Below are 20,085 nucleotides of genomic sequence, written 5' to 3' on the forward strand. Positions count from 1 at the left end.
TCCGATCTCATTTTGAGTCATATTTTTCAAGGCTAGACAAGTCACACACACTTCAGAAGATTACACGCAGATGATTTTGAACAACTAGGAAATAGGCATGACTGTAGATTCTAGTTTAGGGTGGGAGCCGTATCTCAATGGGAAGAAAAGAACCGCTGCTCATGTGCATGCTTAAATTCATATAAATGTGTATAATTTAAGCTTTCAAGGGGGCAAAAGCTTCAAAATGTATGGGCGGCTGGTAAAAGACCTGGGCAGAGCTGTGTTGAAGCAGCCACATGGCATCTTTATTTGTGGCTAACCAAACTGATGGACTTATTGAAGAGCTCTTAAGTATCCTTTCTTTTTCCCAAGACAAACTTGACGTTTTAATGTTTGCTAATTATCAGTAGTAGGAGAGGAAGCAATGTAATTTTAAAATGTAAGGTTATATTAGTGAAGGTTTCTGCTGAAGTGAACCTACTAAAAAATTTTTTTTGGGTGCCGCTGCTGCTTTACATAGCACCTCACATTCTGCATTGTTACTTAGAAAATGTAATTGAGAACGAGCCATTTCCCTTCAAATCAGAAGTATTTCTGTAATGCTTTTTTCTGACCTGTTAAAAAAATAGTGCAGCTACTGAAGCTCTACTTTGAAGAGGAAGACTGGAAGGTGACATGAGCAGTTTCTTAAAACCCCTTCCCCTTGTGCCCACCCAAAATTGCCCCCTGAGGCTGCTTTCAGCACCACCAAGGAAAACTGTTTTTAACAGTGTTGGAAGGGAGAGACCCCCGACGGCAGCCATTTTGTGACTGGTGCCCTTAGCACCTTCTCAAAATTCCAGATGTGTCCCCGGACCCAAAAAAGGTTGGCAACCACAGTATTACATGGTCTGTTTCCCATACGTTCTGTTTTCTGATAAAGTTCGGCAAAGGAAGTGTGAGCAAGTCACTTGTGGGCATATCCTAAAGATTCAAGGCTGATAAAAACCTGTCAGCGACTCATTCCCCATCATCCCTCAACAGTCTTGCAAAGAAGTTCACTAATACTGCTTCTTTGCAATGAGGACATTCAGTCTGAGAGAATGATTTGCCCAGGGTACCTCTTGTGACTGGACTTGAGTGGGACTGAGATTCTTAAGATTCTTTCCTTTCAACAGTGGAAATGAGCTTCTAATATGAGGATTTTGTTGAACTGTGGCATCGGTAATAAAAATGGCAAATATTGCTTGCTACAGTATACTTAATTGAAAGCAACATTTTTAATTTATATAAGCCTAAATTGGTTCTCTCTTTTTCTCTTTTTTTTAAAAAAGAATTGTCTGAACCACAATGGAACTGGATCTGCCAGTGCTGTTCAGCTTGATAGTATCTAGTCTGCTGTTTTCAAGGGCAGTAGTTTGATTCAACTACACTTGCAATAAGTGACATATTTTCATGTCTCTAAGGCCCTGACAAGGGCACTGCTCTCAGGAGAAGTGGCTGAGCTCCTTGGAAGATGATTCCTTCCCTTCTCCTCTGTGCTGACACACAAAGATAATAGACAATTAACAGAGGGTATTCGAGGCATTGACAAGCCTAAGGTTATCACTACCCATGGTAGGTGGTTGAGATGCAGAAGGGAAGACATGGATATAAAGCCAGGTATGTGGGAAATCTAAGATAGGAATTCTGTTTTTAAATGAGTGACATATTTCTGAAAATTTATATGTTAATTCAAATTTTGTCCAGTGCCAGTGACATGGCAATTGATACAGTATTAAGAGACATTACTATCTCATTAATATTCAGTCTTAATTGAAAGACTGAAACGCCATTCAATTTACTACAGTGGTACTTCGGGTTAAGTACTTAATTCGTTCAGGAGGTCTGTTCTTAACCTGAAGCACCACTTTAGCTAATGGGGCCTCCTGCTGCCGCTGCACGATTTCTGTTCTCATCCTGAAGCAAAGTTCTTAACCCGAGGTAATATTTCTGGGTTAGCGGAGTCTGTAACCTGAAGTGTATGTAACCTGAAGCGTATGTAACCCGAGGTACCACTGTATAATAATATCTTTGTGGTAATAAAGGATCTGGGTTATTTCACACATGTTTGTGCTTGAGCTGTATTTTATTTTATTTTTTTTAATGAATATTTATTAGATTTTCCAATTTTATATAAACACATAAAGAAAAAGAAAAAGAAAAATATTAAAAACAATTCAGTTTCAATAACATTTTTTCAATCACATGTTTCTTTGACTTCCTCATACCTCCCCTTCTTGTTCTCTAATTCAATTTGTTTATTCAGCAAATCCTATTCTCTTAACATTGCTTTTAGAATATCACCTTATTTTCCACTCACCTTTTTCTTTTTTAAATTTCATAACAAAGACTATTATAATCCCCATTATCTTTATCATAACAGCTAGAGACCATCAAAGTTCAATCCAACATCTTTTCAAAATTCATTAATTTTATAATATTTCTGTAGATATTCCTTAAATTTCTTCCAATCTTCTTCTGCTGACTTTTCTCCCTGGTCGCGGATTCTGCCGGTCATTTCTGCCAGTCCCATATAGTCAATCAGCTTCATCTGCCATTCTTCCAGAGTGGGTAAATCTTGAGTCTTCCAGTAGTTTGCTATGAGTATTCTTGCTGCCGTTGTAGCATACATAAAAAACGTTCTGTCCTTCTTTGGCACCAAATGGCCGACTATGCCCAAGAGAAAAGCCTCTGGTTTTTTCAGGAAAGTATACTTAAATATCTTTTTCATTTCATTATAAATCATTTCCCAGAAGGCCTTAATCTTTGGGCATGTCCACCAAAGGTGAAAGAATGTACCTTCAACCTCCTTACACTTCCAGCATTTATTATCGGGCAAGTGATATATTTTTGCAAGCTTGACTGGGGTCATGTACCACCTGTATATCATTTTCATAATATTTTCTCTTAAGGCATTACATGCCGTGAATTTCATACCTGTGGTCCATAACTGTTCCCAATCAGCAAACATAATGTTATGTCCAAGATCTTGTGCCCATTTAATCATAGCTGACTTAACCGTTTCATCCTGTGTATTCCATTTCAGCAGCAAGTTATACATTTTTGACATGATTTTAGTTTTAGGTTCTAACACTTCTGTTTCTAGTTTAGATTTTTCCACCTGGAAGCCAATTTTCCTGTCCAAATTGTATGCCTCCCTTATCTGAAAATAATGTAGCCAGTCTCGGACTTTATTTTTTAATTTCTCAAAACTCTGCAATTTCAGTCTATCTCCTTCTTGCTCCAAAATTTCCCAATATTTTGGCCAACTGGCCTCCATATTGAGTTTTTTCTGAGCTTTCGCTTCCATTGGTGACAACCACCTTGGGGTTTTATTTTCCAATAAATCCTTGTATCTAATCCAAACGTTAAACAAAGATCTCCTAACGATATGATTTTTAAACGCTTTGTGAGCTTTAACCTTGTCATACCACAAATATGCATGCCATCCAAAGACATTGTTAAAACCTTCTAAATCCAGAATGTCTGTGTTTTCAAGAAGCAGCCAGTCTTTCAACCAGCAGAATGCTGCTGACTCATAATACAGTCTAAAGTCTGGCAGGGCGAAGCCACCCCTTTCCTTTGCATCAGTTAAAATCTTATATTTTATCCTAGGCTTCTTGCCCTGCCAGACAAATTTGGAAATATCTTTCTGCCACTTCTTAAAACATTCCATCTTGTCCACAATTTGTAATGTTTGAAACAAAAACAACATTTTAGGCAATACATTCATCTTTATAGCTGCTATTCGACCCATCAAGGAAAGCTTCAAGTTTGACCATATTTCAAGATCTTTTCTCACTTCTGACCAGCATTTCTCATAATTGTTTTTAAATAAGTTCCCATTTTTAGATGTCATGTTAATCCCCAGATATTTCACCTTCCTCACCACAGACAGACCTGTTTCATTCTGGAATTTCTCTTTTTCAAACAATGTCATATTTTTCTCTAAAACCTTGGTTTTGGTCTTATTCAATTTAAATCCTGCCACCTGACCAAATTCTTGGATTAATTCTAAAACTCTTTTTGTACTAGATTCTGGCTCCTGTAATGTCAAAACTAGATCATCTGCATGTATTTTAAGCCTGTATAAGGACATATGAATTGCAGTGCTTTATTGCTCTTGGAGTCCACTCATACCAGTATAATCACTCATACCAGTATAATAGCTTGATCAGCGGCCACCTTGCATCCTTCCATGATGAACACACTCCACCTCTGCCATGGTCTGCTTCTTGCTCTCTTTCTGTGACTTGCAGTCCACTAAGGCAGTATTTCAACCAGTGCTGTTGTTGTTGTTTTAAATTATATATAGTTTTCCAATTTATATCAAACAGACGAAAAAGAAGAACATCAAATTCTCTTTCTTTGACTCCTTGGACTGCAAAGTTTCTTTCTTCAGTCCCTTCACAAGCTTATGGCTTGTTAGCCCTGCTGCACCAAATAGTATGACTGCATTTATAGGATCGACCGTGGGGATCTTTCCTATTTAGGTAGAACACCCACTAGGAGTTGGGGCAAGTGGCCAAATGGGTAGGAAAGATCTGCACATTTAGCTTTGCCCGCATGGGCGTGAGATATTCACCATTTACTTGATAGCATGGTGCCACATTGGGAAAATAGCTTTGATGCCAGTGCGCAGGTGCGTGAAAGGAGTCTTCTCCATCCTGATATATTATACCGTATCCAAATAAACTTTTCACATGGACAAGTGAGGCTTCCTGCAGCAGTGCCTTCGGGCTGTGTTGCCACCATGTACCAAGAGAGGCTAGGCAGCATTGAGGTCAGGATCCGTTGGGCAGTATGCTGCTGCTGCTGCTACTGGGAGGCTACTGCTGTGAGTCCACCCCACTTGGCGGTTGCTCCAGCACATAGCTTACAAAGGGAGAGAGTTATGGAGGCCTGGTGTGCACAGCACAGAAAACGCCTGCTTCCATATTCTTTACTCTGCACCCAGATTCTCTAGTGATGATGGGATTGTGTGTGCCTTTTTGACCATGTAAATAGGGGAGAAACACATGTTTCCTGAGGTTAAAACAAACCAAAGATTAGTCTAAACTGAGAGTGGAACTGGTTAACTGATTCTCTCTACTCTATATTCATTTGTCTGTAGCATCCTGAACTGCCAATATAGTGTTCAGCTTCTGATAAATACTGGGTTCTCCTCAGCTGAAGAGATCAGCCTGATAAGATAAGGTGGCCTTAAAAAAAGAGAGTGAGTGAGTGAGTTAGAAAGTATGTTAACTGCTTTGGCTGCTGAATACCCCCTGGTAGTCAGAGATAAGACACCTTGAGCTTCTCAGCAGATTTTAGACAGGATGTAAATGAAGCAAAAATTTTTTATATTTTTTTTCCAAATCTAGTAGCTATTCTGCTGCTCACTCTTCCCCCTGCCCCCCACCCAAATCATGACAGCCAAAGGCTTAATTTACTATATTTCACATAGTGCTTCCATTCTGATCACAGGAAGCTGCTACCGGTTGTTTTAGATACAGCTTTAAACAAAGAAAAGATATCTGCATTTTTGAAGAGGCCTCTATTTCAGGCAGCTAATCGTGAGTTCCAGCAGGCTTTCCCAAATGGAATACATACGTAAGAGAAAGAAAATGTTGGCTGCAAAGCGGATTCACTTTTCCCCAGTTGCAATTAAGTCAAACCTCACCGGGAAACTTGCATGCAACTGACATTAAAAGCAAGCAGCAGATAATGCGGTTAAAGATGCAACACCGAAATACTCCCATCAGCCTCTGCTAGATCAAAATTAATTTGCATCATTACGCCTGTGAACAAACGATGTTGGGTGGTAGTCAACTAATGTTTACTCAGAGTAGGCCTATTGTAATTAATTAACATGACTTGGCTCATTGAAGAGATTGACTGTCACCCATTTCTTCCTCTCATCTGTAGTCTACAATGTTACAGGATGAAACAATCCTGATAGTTTGGGTTTTCTTATTTTCCATGGAGCAGGGATGAATGGAGGCTTCCCTCACAGACCTGAGAATGGTGTCTAGTCCAGCATCTACTTTGGTTAATTAAACTGTTCAGAGGTAAAAACACATGGACTCTGAATAGCTCCTCTCTCAGGAATTACAGTAGGTTCTGTTTATGTCACATCTTAGGATCAAATGAGGAACAGATGCTGGCTGCTGCACCCACTTCCTCCTTTTCCTGGCTAGTCTGTTGTAATGCCTAAAGTGCTAGTGTTGGCTGTGGAAACCCAAGTTTAACACCCCACTCTAGTTGCATTCAGATAAATCCTCTAAAACTCTGGTTAGAGCAGGGTTGGGCAACACGTGGCCCTTCAGATGCTGTTGGACTGCAATTCCCATCAGCCCTAGCCAGCATAGCCAGCGGTTTGAGATGATGGGAGTTGTACTCCAGCAACATCTGGAAGGCCACTGGCTCCTCATCCCTAGTTTAGAGGATCAAGAACGAAACCTCTGTTTATACCTTCCCCCTTCTCATCTGTCTTTCTTTACTTTCCTAGCGAGGGAGTTACTTAATCACTTTGTAGTTTGATCAAAGCATTGTTTGTTGTTGCATTTGACCATGGCAAACTAAGCCATAGTGATTCAGCATATACCTAACCACTGAAACATCAGTGCTCTCATATGCTTGTCATTAATCTAAGAAGCGGTGGGCAAATGTTTGACAACTCGAAAGGTAACAGTAGGATATGCCTTTATTAAGGCTAGCTACAAAGTCCCAAAGAAGTGAGCAGGCTTTTTAAGCTCAACCAACACTTCATTAGACTGCATGTTTGAGCGATATGAAAACAAAATAGGGATAGAAGATGAATGTTGATGGGTGGAATAAAAAGGCTTTAATCTGCAGATTGCAATAGAGAATGCACATCATTTCCTGGAGAGAGCAGAACTGGCCACTATCACATGCACCTTGATCATATCTCAGTTAGATTATTGCAGTGGGACTGCCCCTGAATCATTTAAATTCTGTTTAGTATCATCTGCATTGGTTAACAGTATGTTAACAGTATGTTAACCAGTCTGATATAATTTATTTATTTTTTAAATCTCGTGTGTGTGTGTGTTTGTGTGTAGGTGTGTAGAGAGAGAGAGAGATGCCCCATAACAACTCAAAGCAAAAAACAAAACACTTTAAAACATAGTATGCATAAATCAATAAAAATTAAGTTTAAAAACTGGAATACAGTTAAACAAATAAATCCAATCCATGGTTGGATTTATACACCAGCCTTCATTGTACTGTGATCCCGGGCAGGTTACAGTAGAAACAAAACATATTTTTTTAAAAATGTCAGCTTATAATGCCCCCGACTGTTTCTGCACTATTTGAGTGCTGCTGATGTCACCTCATGACCCTTTCTTACCAAAGACCAGAATGAAGATACAGATTTTTCAACTGGCACTTAAAATTAAACAGAGTCAGCACCACTAGTATTTGGCATTCCAAAGCTGGGTGCCACTACCAAAATATTATCCTGGGTAATGGAACAATCTTCCTTACTCAGGGATGGTATAAGAATGGTATCCCCAGAAGCTCTTAAAGCATGTGGGCATTCCTTCAGATATCTCGAACGAGGTACATACCTAATTCATCAACCCATGAACCTAGAATCATAGAATTGTAGAGTTGGAAGGGACCACGAGGGTCATCTAGTCCAACCCCTTGCAATGATGGAATCTTTTTGCCCAATATGGGCAAAAATGGCTTGAACCCAGGACTCTGAGATTAAGGGTCTCAGTGTTCTATTATAAATCGAAAGAAAGTTAATTTGAAGGATATACTCGATCAAAATGGATGGTGACTGTGAAATCTATACATTTTAATCATCTTTTTATCTTAATATGCTGAATATACAGAGAACATAGGTGGAAGAGATGGACATTGAAATTGTTCTTTTGTTTGAACTTAGAATAAAGAAGAAAACATTTATTGTCTCTTTTATAGGAAGAATATCTTACAGGCAGAATATCTTATTTGATAATAGAACTTTCCGCTAGAAAAAGCTACTTAGGAAAATAACTTATGACCTAAGCATGAAAGAAATACTTCAGAAATTAGAAGGTTTTATGTTGTCAGAGTCTGGAATCTCTTTCCTTTCTTGTCACAGTGTCTAAAACAGAAAAAGCCACCAGATGCTATTGTTAATGCAGAACCCCTTTAACTTTCTCCCCAAGTAACCCAACTGTTAATGCATTTAATTGGTCCTCCCAGAGTAGTTTTGAAATATTGATACATTTTAAAAACATCTGTAAATTATAAATAATTTTTAAAGTTCACATTTCTCTTTTGAATGCCCATTACAGAGTATTAGTTTTCAAGCAGTTAAATAAGTTATGAGACAAATGAGTGAGTTTAATGTGGGGCCACTGATGTGAAAAAAATGTGGTGGTTGTATTATTAAAGTTGTAGCTTTTCCAAAACTGTTTATATTTCTGTTGAGAGCAAATGGAGGAAATTGTGTAATAATGTATGATGCTCTATTGAAAATGGCTTGAGGCTTGGTAACTTATTATGGTGCCCACATTATTATTTTTTTAAAGTATAAATATATTTCCTGCATGGATATCACACACCTTCTGGGACAACATAAAATTGTGGAGACACAATGGGTGCTAAGTAAACTATAAGAATTGATAGTTGTGCGAAAAGACTGAAATGTGTGCTGTACAATTGATACTCATATTGTGTATTATCTGAATATCACAGATGTTAAGCAAGTTTAAATTATGTGATGTGCTGAGAAAACCATAGCCAAGTATTATATTTATTAGCATGGCCTTATGCCCAGCAAGTGCACAATATTTTATCTCAATACTACCTGAGGTCTTTGTAATTTGGTCAGACCATCACATTTCCCTGGCATGCCTTCTTATATATTCAGGGTAGTTTTCTAGACAATTAGTTGCACTTTGGTAATAATAAAAGGTATATCCTTCCTCGAAATCTGAAACAAACTATTACAAGCTATATGATATGTAGTAACTCTGGTGCAAAAAAACACACACAAAACTGTTTGACAGGAGCTACCTACTATCTGTCTGGTCAGCTGACCTACCTGGATCAAATTTGTTCATTTCCTATTTAATATCATTTAAATTTGCATTGGAATGTATGCCAAAAGTGTGTCTGGCTCCATGCACAGTATGCCTGCTTTTATGCTTGTGTACATGTAAATATGTAAATAAGTCTAGGGATATACTGGTGTGTCTGCTTTCGTCCCTCTGCTGGAATATATTGCTTTGTCAATTCTTTTTCTGTACAGTGTTTTCTTCGAAAGTAACCATTGTTGTAAATCCTGTCTCTGTTAAGGAACCTTACTAGGTTGTACTTCCACATACATCATCCTGAGCCCCCTGGGCCCAAGGACAGTTATGGGCCCAAGGACAGGTCTGTCGTTACAGGTAACTAGCCCAGGTAGCAAAAATATATCAGCAAGGCCTGCAACTGGGAGGTGTCTAGCCCTCTGATGTACCATATTTTCTCTTTGATCGTGTACTAATCCAGCAGCTGTAGGCTGCTTGGTGACTCCTAATTTTAGGAGAAATCAACGTGTTTCTGTGGCCTTATGACACAAAAGTGGGACTCAAGAGGTAACTATTTTGCTTTACATATGGATTCTTAGGTTCTTCAAGTGGCTCCATGCACAGTAGTTGCACATATACGTAACTGGCCAGGCTGACCACTTGGTAGTAGCATGATGAATTGCGGAGAGGCCTTTCCCCCTCACTGGTCAGCAACTTGAGGCAGGTGAAGCTGTCTATGACAGGAATGGCAATCTCTCAACTGCTGTTGCTATGGTCATGAAACCATGTCGGAGGCTTATGGCTGATAAGGCTTAAGCTGCTGAAAGCAAGTGGACACCAGCCTACCAGTTTTGTTGTGGGAGATCACATGCCTCCTTTGGTGCTCTGTTATGTCTCCAAGAGGATGCTCACATCCAGCTGTAGCAATAAGCGAATGCTTTTGTCCTGGGGTAGTCTTTTGATTTCATCAGTCTTATGTATATTTCACAGCCTACAGTGTCCATAACAATATATGCATGAAACACTAGGCTAAAGGTGAATTTCCACCCTAGTGCAGCGTCATTGTGTGTGTGCAGTGTTTAGCATCTTTTTGTGTATCAGTACCTCCTTTGTATACAGGGACGCGGGTGGCGCTGTGGTATAATCCACTGACCCTAGGGCTTACCGATCGGAAGGTCGGCTGTTCGAATCCCCGCGACGGAGTGAGCTCCCATTGTTCAGTCACACCTCCTGCCAACCTAGCAGTTTGAAAGCACGTCAAAGTGGAAGGTAAATGGTGTTTCCGTGCGCTGCTCTGGTTTGCCAGAAGTGGCTTAGTCATGCTGGCCTCATGACCCAGAAGCTGTCTGCTTCGGCCTATAGAGCGCCGGCTCCCTCGGCCTATAGAGCGAGATGAGCACCGCAACCCCAGATTTGTCCATGACTGGACCTAACGGTCAGGGGTACCTTTACCTTTTTATCTCCTTTGTATACCTTACACAACTGTTGGTCCAGAGTCAATCTGCTATCAGTGTATTTTGTTGAGATAGGCTTTGACAACTTGTTGGCTGCTGCTTTATATTGTCTTCTATTGTAGTCTTATTTAATTTTAGATTTTTACGACCTGCTCTGGGATCACAACAGTGGGAAATGATGGGATATTCCATCTTTTAAAAAAATCCATTAGAGACTTGCTTATTTTACTAAACAGATCTGAATTTTTATTAATGAACATCCCTAAATGATGAAAATGAAAATCCCATTTTTTATATTTGGCAACTTTACAATATCCAAAGCACTGATAGGAAACTAGGCCCAGCTGGAGCTAAGAGGATGGAATGTTGCCTGTTTCCCTTCTTCACAAAACAAATGTGTCCTTTACGTTTGGCAGAATGGGGTGGGATGAGAAGGGATCATTGTGCTGAGAGACAATTGCATGAACTTGAGGCTTGAACAACTGCCGCTTACATGACCATCCATCCAAAAGCAACCTGAGGCACAACCATATGAATGTCAGTGTAACCAGTGCTTATTTTCTAGAAAAAGAGGTCCAGGAAAAACCAACATTTTTTTACGGACAACCCTAAGTTGTTGAGCTGCTTTTAGGGAGCAACCAAAAACACGCACCTCCCTGAAAGAGCTTCTTTCGGAAGAGCATCAAAGCGTCAACTCCCAGTCCATCCAAATTCCTCCACCCAGAAAACACTCAGCTTGCCCTCAACACCGGGATAATTATGGATGCAGAGAAGGTCTGCTGGAACTCTCAGGAGGGGTGCCAGAACTAAGTCTGATAGGTTGATGTTGGATTCCTGATAGTCTAATCCTGGCGCATCCAAGAGCTCCTTTCAGTCAGGAAGGCTATTTTAATTATTCTAGGAAAGTACTGATGCCTCCTTTGGAGACAGAGCTTGCTTTATGGTTGCATACAGGTCTCACTTACATTACATTACAGTGCATTCCCTACAAATTGTTTGTTAGGCAAGCGTTCACATAATGAGTCCATGATTTCCATTGCTTCCTATGGAAGCGTTTCTAATCTGGGATTTGTCCAGTCCCCCCACCCCAAAACACACACACACAACACCATGGTATCTTGCTGAAATCACTGCAGCCATCCAGCAAAAAAGATACAAGAAAAAACTGAATTTCTGCTATCTCCTGCTCCCTGATTTGTCTGATCTCGTCCCCTCTCTCCCTCCCTGCATGGTTTCTGCCTGAAAAGGCAGTAAGGAACATGTAATGAAGTGGGCCACCTCTGTCTGTTCAGATATCTGAATCTGTGGGGTATATAGTGATGCTTCGGCCTAATTATTTACATTCGGATAAGCGAATTTTTGCATAGTGAGCGGGACCTATGAGTAATTGGATCTAGCTGAGAACATCCTGTAAAAAAGCGATGTCTTGCCCCAATTGACCAGCTAATTGCATCATAATATTCATGTAGCTGATTTTGTTAGGAGGTTCAACTAATTTTAACAGGGGCCTAGAGCCATTTCCATGTTCTTTACCATTTTTTAAATTGTTTTGCTTTGAGCTGATTATAGAGTGGTGTTTTCAAAAGCACTCAAGCCCCTGTTGATTTGGATCACAAGCCTGTTAAGAGCTTTGGTGATGTCAGCCAAAATAAAGGCAAATACATAGAAAAGGGAGAACAGAGCTCCTACTTTTCTGCTTGCAAAACAGTTGAGCCCAAATGTGTGTAAGTCATGCCCCTTTCTGATGCCTGGCCACGTTGTTCAGAAGCAGCTCTGTTAATTCAGTGAGCGGCACTGGGGGATAAGATCACTTTCAAGACTTCACAACTATTGAGGTTGGCACATGAGTGGCTGGCTGCTTGCACCACAGAGGTGCTTTGTGCTTTGATGCCTCCTTCATCCCACCCCTGTGGAATAACTCCTTCTGGTATTACTTCACTTTTCTGTTAGCAGAGCACTTTCCCCATAAATATGACTGAACAGGTGTTACTTTGCCACTAACTGAGTTTCCAGCTGTCCTCCTCCAACACAGACAGGGCAAAAATCTGTTGTTTGGTCCTATTAGGCAGACTAGAGTGCTCTCGAGCCCGAGACTGAGATCTTTCTTGCAGGATATGGTAGTTTTGTTGCCAGAAGATGGCCAGGAAGGCCTGGCTAGCTAACAAAGACAGTCCTTCAGCTGCTGGGTGTAGTTCCAGCTTTGCATTCCCGTTGGCAGCGGCACAGAGAGTGCTGCAGTGTGGCCAGCCAGAAAAATTAGGAAATAAGGACCTCTTTTATTTACTCAGGCTGCTGAATCATGGGCATTCCTGTCTGCTTGGAGAAAAGTCAGGCAGCTCTACTTTCCACTGGAAATCTCAAGAGTGTTTGGTACTTTCATCTCAGAGTGTTCACACACTTGTTTTAATGTGCTTTATGGAAATGGTGAAACTCAGCAAGTAAGAGCTGCTGTGGGGTGGGGGGAGCTCCCCTCGATGCACTAACGATCCATTCAAATCTGCATGTGTAAATAGACTTCATAGCCCATGCAGCTGATTTCTAGCATCTTTTTCTCTCTCTTCAATTGCACAAGCTAGGCCTCGCTTTAGAAGTCAGCTGGTGTGAAGTGCCTGGTTCCCAAAATTAAAAATTAACATGGACATGCTAAGTGCATCACATTGAAACACAGAATCCTTGCAGTAACACAAAAAAGGCATTTACAGTAAGTAGCACTTAGCGACTGGTAGGATTTAAAGGGAAAATATGCACATGTGTACACACTCACACACAATCGTTGATTTAGAAAATGTACTTTATCTCCCTCACTCCCCAAGTCATGAAATACTCTGGGGAACGCTTCAGGATATAGTCTGTAAAACTCCCACTGCTTCCCGAGACAAATTTAATATGTGCGTCTGTAAATGGACTTTGGATCAAAGTAGTTTGAAAACATAAGTTATATATAAAAGTATAGGTTAATATAAGTACCATTGGCCTCCTTCAGCATGTCTTTTACGTATATTTGTCTGTTTCTGCATTACCATGGAGTTCACAGTATTCTACTACTCAATTTTGTAAGGCATGAACTATGCATTCTATTACAGTGTCTTATTCTTTTTACATCTATCTATCTATCTATCTATCTATCATCTATCTATTATCTATCTGTCTGTCTGTCTGTCTGTCTATCTACTCAGCAGCAGTCAATACTGCATTTTTATGCAGCTTCTTAAACCACTCACAAGGTTCCCAGGCTGAAAATCTTGTACCCTCAGCTGCTTTTACCACAGTTACTGAGAGGATGCTGGTATTTGTAAAAGCAACTTCTCCCCTTTTTTTCTTTTGATGGGTAGGTGATTTTCTGTGGAAAAGCGGTGCAAAAGTAGTTGCCCAGGTCCCCCTTTGTTTATTATTTATTTCATTTCCTCACAAGGTGATTTACAACTTTAAAAGTTAAACAAAACAATTGTTTTAAACGGATAAATTTGTATTGGGGAGAGGCAGCAATCAAATCAATAAAAAACTTGGTGGAATACAAAACAAAATGTCTGTAGGGACCACTTAAAGGCCACAAGCAAGCTTCATTTTGTAAAGCAGAAAAAGAAAGGTTTTGAAAAGAAACAAGAAACATGGACTCATCACAACATACTGGTCAGTCCTCAAAATGCATGGAATGAAAGGACTGTGATGCAGGTCATCTTCAATCCACAAACAAGGCATATGAATGCAATGGACCTTATAGGAAGAACTTATTCCCTACCTTGATAGCGGCAACACTGTTCAGCTAGCTTCCAAAAGGCTTTTGCCTGTTTCTCCCATATTTTAGAGTAAGCATGGCTGCTACTGCAAATTTCCCATGTGTTTTATGATTGCTAGTTCCATATCCTTTCTGGAGTCAGTACATCTTGCTTTGCCAGTGTTTTGGCTTTGATAATGTACAGCAAAGAGTTCCCTTACATTCCATGTAATTGCACAATAGTGACATGAGGCTCCCTGGTCTGCTTCTATCCCCCTTCTGTGGAACTCTGAGCAGCCATTACTTGGTACAGAGCTGATCCTCTGTGTGGATATCTCCCAATTTGTATGTGCAACTTCCTTCCTCCGTGTGCCCACCCCTCCAATCTTCCCTAGGAAATTCTTGTTAATTTCTGTTCATACCAAATGGGAAATCTTACCAGGTATCAATGCAGCAAGAGATCCCTTTACAGTGTAGAAAATGTAGAATTTCACTTTTAAAATGGAGTTGCAATAATTAGCTCTCTGCAGTCTTAATATTGTTTTAAATGAGATATCCTTTTAACACTAGGGGTTATTATTCCACTGAATCATTTTGGGCCTGATTCATAAGAATAAGTCAGTGCTGCTTCTGAAGTTCATTAATCTTCTTTTGGGGGGGTGGGGGTGGGGGGGTCTCATGTTAAAGTTGAAAGACTCTTAGAAGGAAGCAAAGGGAGATAATTTTTTAAAAGAAAGGAAAGTATACCAAAATATAAGCAAAATAAGTTTGAGGAGAACAGTTATAAGTAAAGTAACTGTAACATTAATAGGTAAAATGATCAGGCACTAGCTACAAAAAGAATACAATAGAGTCTCAGTAGTGGTGCAATGTTCCAAACACTCATGTATTTCTACAAATATTTATAGAAGAATATATCATGTCTTTGTAGGACGTATCATTTAAAACTAAGTTCATGAAAAGTTGGGATCACAAGTGATTGCAAAGCCTATTTCTTGTACCAAAGAACTTGCTATCTCTCTCACAACATTAAATACATATTTTGGAAATTTGCTATTAATAACATATATATTGAGAACTATGATCATATATGGTAATAGCTCCAAGCCTTCTTTGTGCTAAATTTTGGAAGGTCGCGGAGAATAATATTCTGCTGCCTATTTGTTTCTGAGTACAACTTGGAAGTGCTGGTTTTGACTTATAAAGCACCAAACACACCTTTCTCCATATAATCCTGCAGGAGAACGGTCATCTTCCATAGAGGCCCTTCTTGCTGATCCTTCAGGAATGTATAAGGTCCTAAAACATAATTAATTAGCCAGTCTGAGCACTTAGAAAAGGATGCTGCGGTTACTAAGACCCAACATGGGTTTCTCAAAAGCAAGTCATGCCTGACAAATCTATTTTTTTATATAGAGAGCTACAAGCTTGGTGGATCAGGGGAATGATGTGGACATAGTATATCTTTATTTCATTAAGGCTTTTAACAAATTCTCCCTTGATATTCTTGTGGAGAAACTGGTAAAATATGGACTGAATTAGTTAGATGGATTTGTAGGTGGTTGACTGACCGAACCCAAGGAATACCCATTAATGGCTCCTCATTCTCCTGAAAAAAGGTGTCAAATGGGGTACTGCAGTGTCCTGCTCTGGGCCCAGCATTGTTCAATGTCTTAAAAAATGACTTGGGTGAAGGAACTGACACTAAACAGATGACACTAAACTCAGAGGGGTAGCTAATGCTGCAGAAGATAACATTGGGATTCAAGATGACTGTAACAGATTAGAGAACTGGACCAAAAGTAACAAAATGAATTTCAATAGGGACATATGTAAGGTTCTACACTTGGGTAAGAAGAACCAGCTGCACCAGTAAAAAATGGCACACACATACACATACAGTTCTCCCCATAGCAACTTGCAAACCTGAAAACTGCTTCTTGGCCCACTTTCTCTGCTGGGTGTGCTTTGCTCTTTTCAAAGGGCTGCTCTGGTGTTTCCCTCCTGGAATTGGTTGAGCTCCCTGTTTTGACTTTGGGGGTTAATGGGAGTCTCAGGGCTGCAGGGGAGGGTGCCTAGGAAGGAGAGAAGTCCAGATAGTAAAAAATAGTTGACAAGCTAAGAGCATCTGGAGTTATCACCAGGGGTAAAGGTTCTGGCTAAATGCTCTTAGTTTTGCCCCTGTCACATGGAAGATGGAGCAAGCTTGTTTTCTCTTGCTCCAGAGCATAGGACTGAACCAATGGCTTCAAGGTACAAGAAAGAAGATTCTGACTAAACATCAGGAAGAACTTTCTGACAGTAACAGCTGTTCAGCAGTGAACTAGACTCACAAGGTGGTGGACTCTCCTTCCTTGGAGATTGGGCTAGATGACCCCCTGGATCCCTTCCAACTCTACAGTTCTATGATTCTATGACAATGCATGAAAAGGCCTTTTCTGTGGTAGCTCCCTTGCCTCTGGAATTCCCTCTTCCAGGAGATCTGCTTGGCTTCTTCACTGCCTGTGTTTAGGAGGGCAGTTAAAACTTTTCAGTTTCTTCAGTTTTCCTCTAGATATGTTGGCTGCTGTGAGTTTTGTTGTTATTGATTTTTCATGTTTCCCCCCTTTTAGTGTACTAAAATCTGCATAATGGTCCTGTATGTTAGAAACCAAGGAAGTCAGAAACAGAGCAGGTATATATAATTGTTTGGAACAGAAAAGCACAGGATGTAATTAGCTGATACTTTATAATGATGAAAGCTGTATGTATTTATTCATTATTTTCTTTAGAAAATAAATAAAATATTTAAATTTTATCAAAATTGCATTACTCATAAATTCAATTTTATAAAGAATGGGCTGGTAAAAAAAAATCATGCTTTTGGTGTTTAAAACAAAGACTAGAATATCCCTTAAAGTTTCAGTGAAATGAAGCAGTTGCATTTGAAGCTCCAGCTGCTTGATGTTGATCGGTGCTCCTCACAGAACATGAATCATTTTCCTTGAAACTGTTTTCTTGTGCCCCTTTAAGGACAGTAGACTTGAGAAAAAGAGTGCTTTGGTGGGTGGAGTGTTCTTGGAAGGGCTGGGGACATGGAAAGAATGCTCAGGACTTGATTCTTCAGGGAGCCAAGCCATATGCCTGGAGGTTTCCCCCCTCCCTCCCTTCCTGGCTGAGCACTTCAGGAGGGGAGGGGAAGCTGGTCCTTCGCCTCAGATCATGCCCTGAGGAGCTGTAATCCAGCAGGCAGGAAATATTTCAAGACAGCCCTTTCCCCTAAAGGAACCCAAAGGAAAAGAACTGCCAAGGGGTGAGGGTGATGTGGGATAAAGGAGAGACAAAGGGGTGGTAATGAGGGACTTTCCTGAGGTCCAAAATTCTGTCAAGGGGGGTCTGTGTAGTGTGTGTGTGTGTGTTATGCATTATGTTTAGACACATTTGCACATCTTAACATGTGTATATTAGGATTTGTCAGGTGAAATTATGAGATAACGTAGAAGTTATATTGGTAAAGTTACATCTGAAGTTTTGTAATTTGTGTAATGTGATGTTCCTCTTTGACATTTTGTTTAAAGCTCTCCATGGCCTCTCCCACCTCTATGATCGTGGGTAGGCAAACTAAGGCCTGGGGGCCGGATCCGGCCCAATCGCCTTCTAAACTAAGGCCCATGGATGGTCCGGGAATCAGTATGTTTTTACACAAGTAGAATGTGTCCTTTTGTTTAAAATGCATCTCTGGGTTATTTGTGGGGCCCGCCTGGTGTTTTTACAAGAGTAGAATGTGTGCTTTTATTTAAAATACATGTCTGGGTTATTTGTGGGGCATAGAAATTCGTTCCTTTTTAATTCAAATTATAGTCTGGCTCCCCACAAGGTCTGAGGCACAGTGGACACCCCCACCCCCACCCCGCTTAAAAAGTTTGCTGACCCCTGTCTAAGATCATTTCTTCTCATACATTGCTTTCTGTGCCTTTCCCTTCTCTAGCTCTGGCATCCTGCACTGTCTCCCTCAAACATATCTGCTTTATCTACCTTGCTGCCCTTTGTGCTTGAAAACACCTCACGGAACACAACTTCACATCCTTCAAATAACTCCTTAAAACCTATGTTTTGCATGGAGTCTTTGGCACAACATCCCTAGACCTCATGTACTGCCACAACGAAGAATGGAGTTCAACATTGTGCTATTACAAGCATTGCAACTTGCCAGATGGAACGACCCCCCCATCTTTTCTGTTGTTTTCTTGTTGTTCTGGGGATTCTCCCAAGTCCATTTTAGTGGGTGCAAGGGGCATGCGGGGGGGGGAGGGGAGGATAATCCTGCCCTAAGTGTGTGATCAAGCCTAACTTTGTGTAAAGGAAGCAATTAACTTTTGTCCCTTTGCATTCTGTGAAGCATCATGCACATTGATGATGCTATATGAAAATAAGGAAATAAACATTTGACCTAAGAGGAAAAGACTGGTGAGGTTTATTTTATCACGAACCCACTAATTCCAATGGGACTCGCACAGTGATATTTAGAGAAGGTATTGCCCTAATGAATGTAGCCTACTTACTATAAAATATTTTGTCTAGAAGACAGAACACGGGACAGCTGAAGTCAAATCTGACTTCTATGCTTCTTCCCATATTGGTAGGCTGCCTTAACCGCAAGATGTTCCCTGTGTGGTAGCCCATTTAATTTTTAATCTTTTTGGATCATGGAGCAGTTTGAAGATCCTGACAGGAATCGGGCATAGCTTGTGGACAGCCTCTGAGTAATAAAGAAGAGGACACAACCTGTCCACTGTTCAGCTTGCACTTAAAAGCATTGTTGCTTAGTGAGATGGTGTTGTTATCGGTTTCGAAATGCAGGAAAAGGACAAATCCTCTTCTGTTTCCTGTGGATAAGCATAAAGTTCACAATCTAGTGAAATCTTGTTACCTTAAAGAAAGCAGACTTGGAGTGTTTTGCTGTAAGCCAATTGTGGCTTTTGTGTTGTATGATAAATAATTTGCCGTTTAGAGACTGTAGGTATTAAGGAGTTTTGAATTTATTTATTTATCGGCACACATTTAATATATGATTTCTCCAAGGATAATTATTCAGGGTTTTTGTTTTTAAAAAATGTTATTATTCTAATTGACTTGGTATTGCAAGAAATATTATTACCTATAATATAAATAAATAAAGGTTTTGTTTAATACTTCAAGTGTCAGGTGTTTCATTTGCTGGATCAGTGTTTTAAACACTAAAATGAATGGTTTTGTTAAGAATATGCACTAGGAATTTTTCCTGTGCATATCCTTTTGAGATTAATGGGTAGTTTCTTGCATAGCGCTCACTCACTTCAATGGATGTGGGCAAGAGAACTTTGTGCTAGTTTGAGCTCTAAATAACTAGCAACAAATCATTTGTCAGAATAAACAGTTGTATATAAATAGAACTAAAATCAGCATAAAATTATGTTAATATATAACAATACAAGTATTTTGAATTAACTAATTTTTGACTCCAGCAGTGAAACACTTCTTCTTAGATATTTTCTGTCATAAGTGATTTGTAGACATTCTCCATCTAAAAAAGAAATTGACACATTGGTTTCTATAGGTTTCAGCCTAAAACCCAGAAATGAAGTAGTATAATAGCTAAGTCGTTTTGGTTACTACTTGGCATATGTTCTTGTTTGTCTTTTCATTGTTACTCATAAATCTTTCAGCTTTTACCATAATAATTTGTCATTTGTTCCTGTTTCCAGTTTTTTTGCAAGTTGCTTTGTCTATGATCACCTAAATGTTTGGGCTCTGTTTTACTAAGGAAGTTCCGCCACTAAAGTTTTTTTGCAAAGAGGAAGAAATGGTGGGCAACCTCTTGAACTTTAGAAGAAGATAATACACGGTTCGAATCTAGTTTTTGTGAAGTTCACTCCTTTCA

The 20,085-nt window shown here is 39.9% G+C and overlaps 1 protein-coding gene across 12 annotated transcripts in view; it reads left to right on the top strand.

Moving 5' to 3' along the window:
• ZNF521 (zinc finger protein 521) overlaps positions 1–20,085 on the top strand; it is a 291,423-nt gene that overhangs the window by 103,151 nt on the left and 168,187 nt on the right. The window lies entirely within an intron of this gene.

This window comes from Podarcis raffonei, chromosome 7 (genome assembly GCF_027172205.1).
Source record: "Podarcis raffonei isolate rPodRaf1 chromosome 7, rPodRaf1.pri, whole genome shotgun sequence".
Lineage (NCBI taxonomy): Eukaryota > Metazoa > Chordata > Lepidosauria > Squamata > Lacertidae > Podarcis > Podarcis raffonei.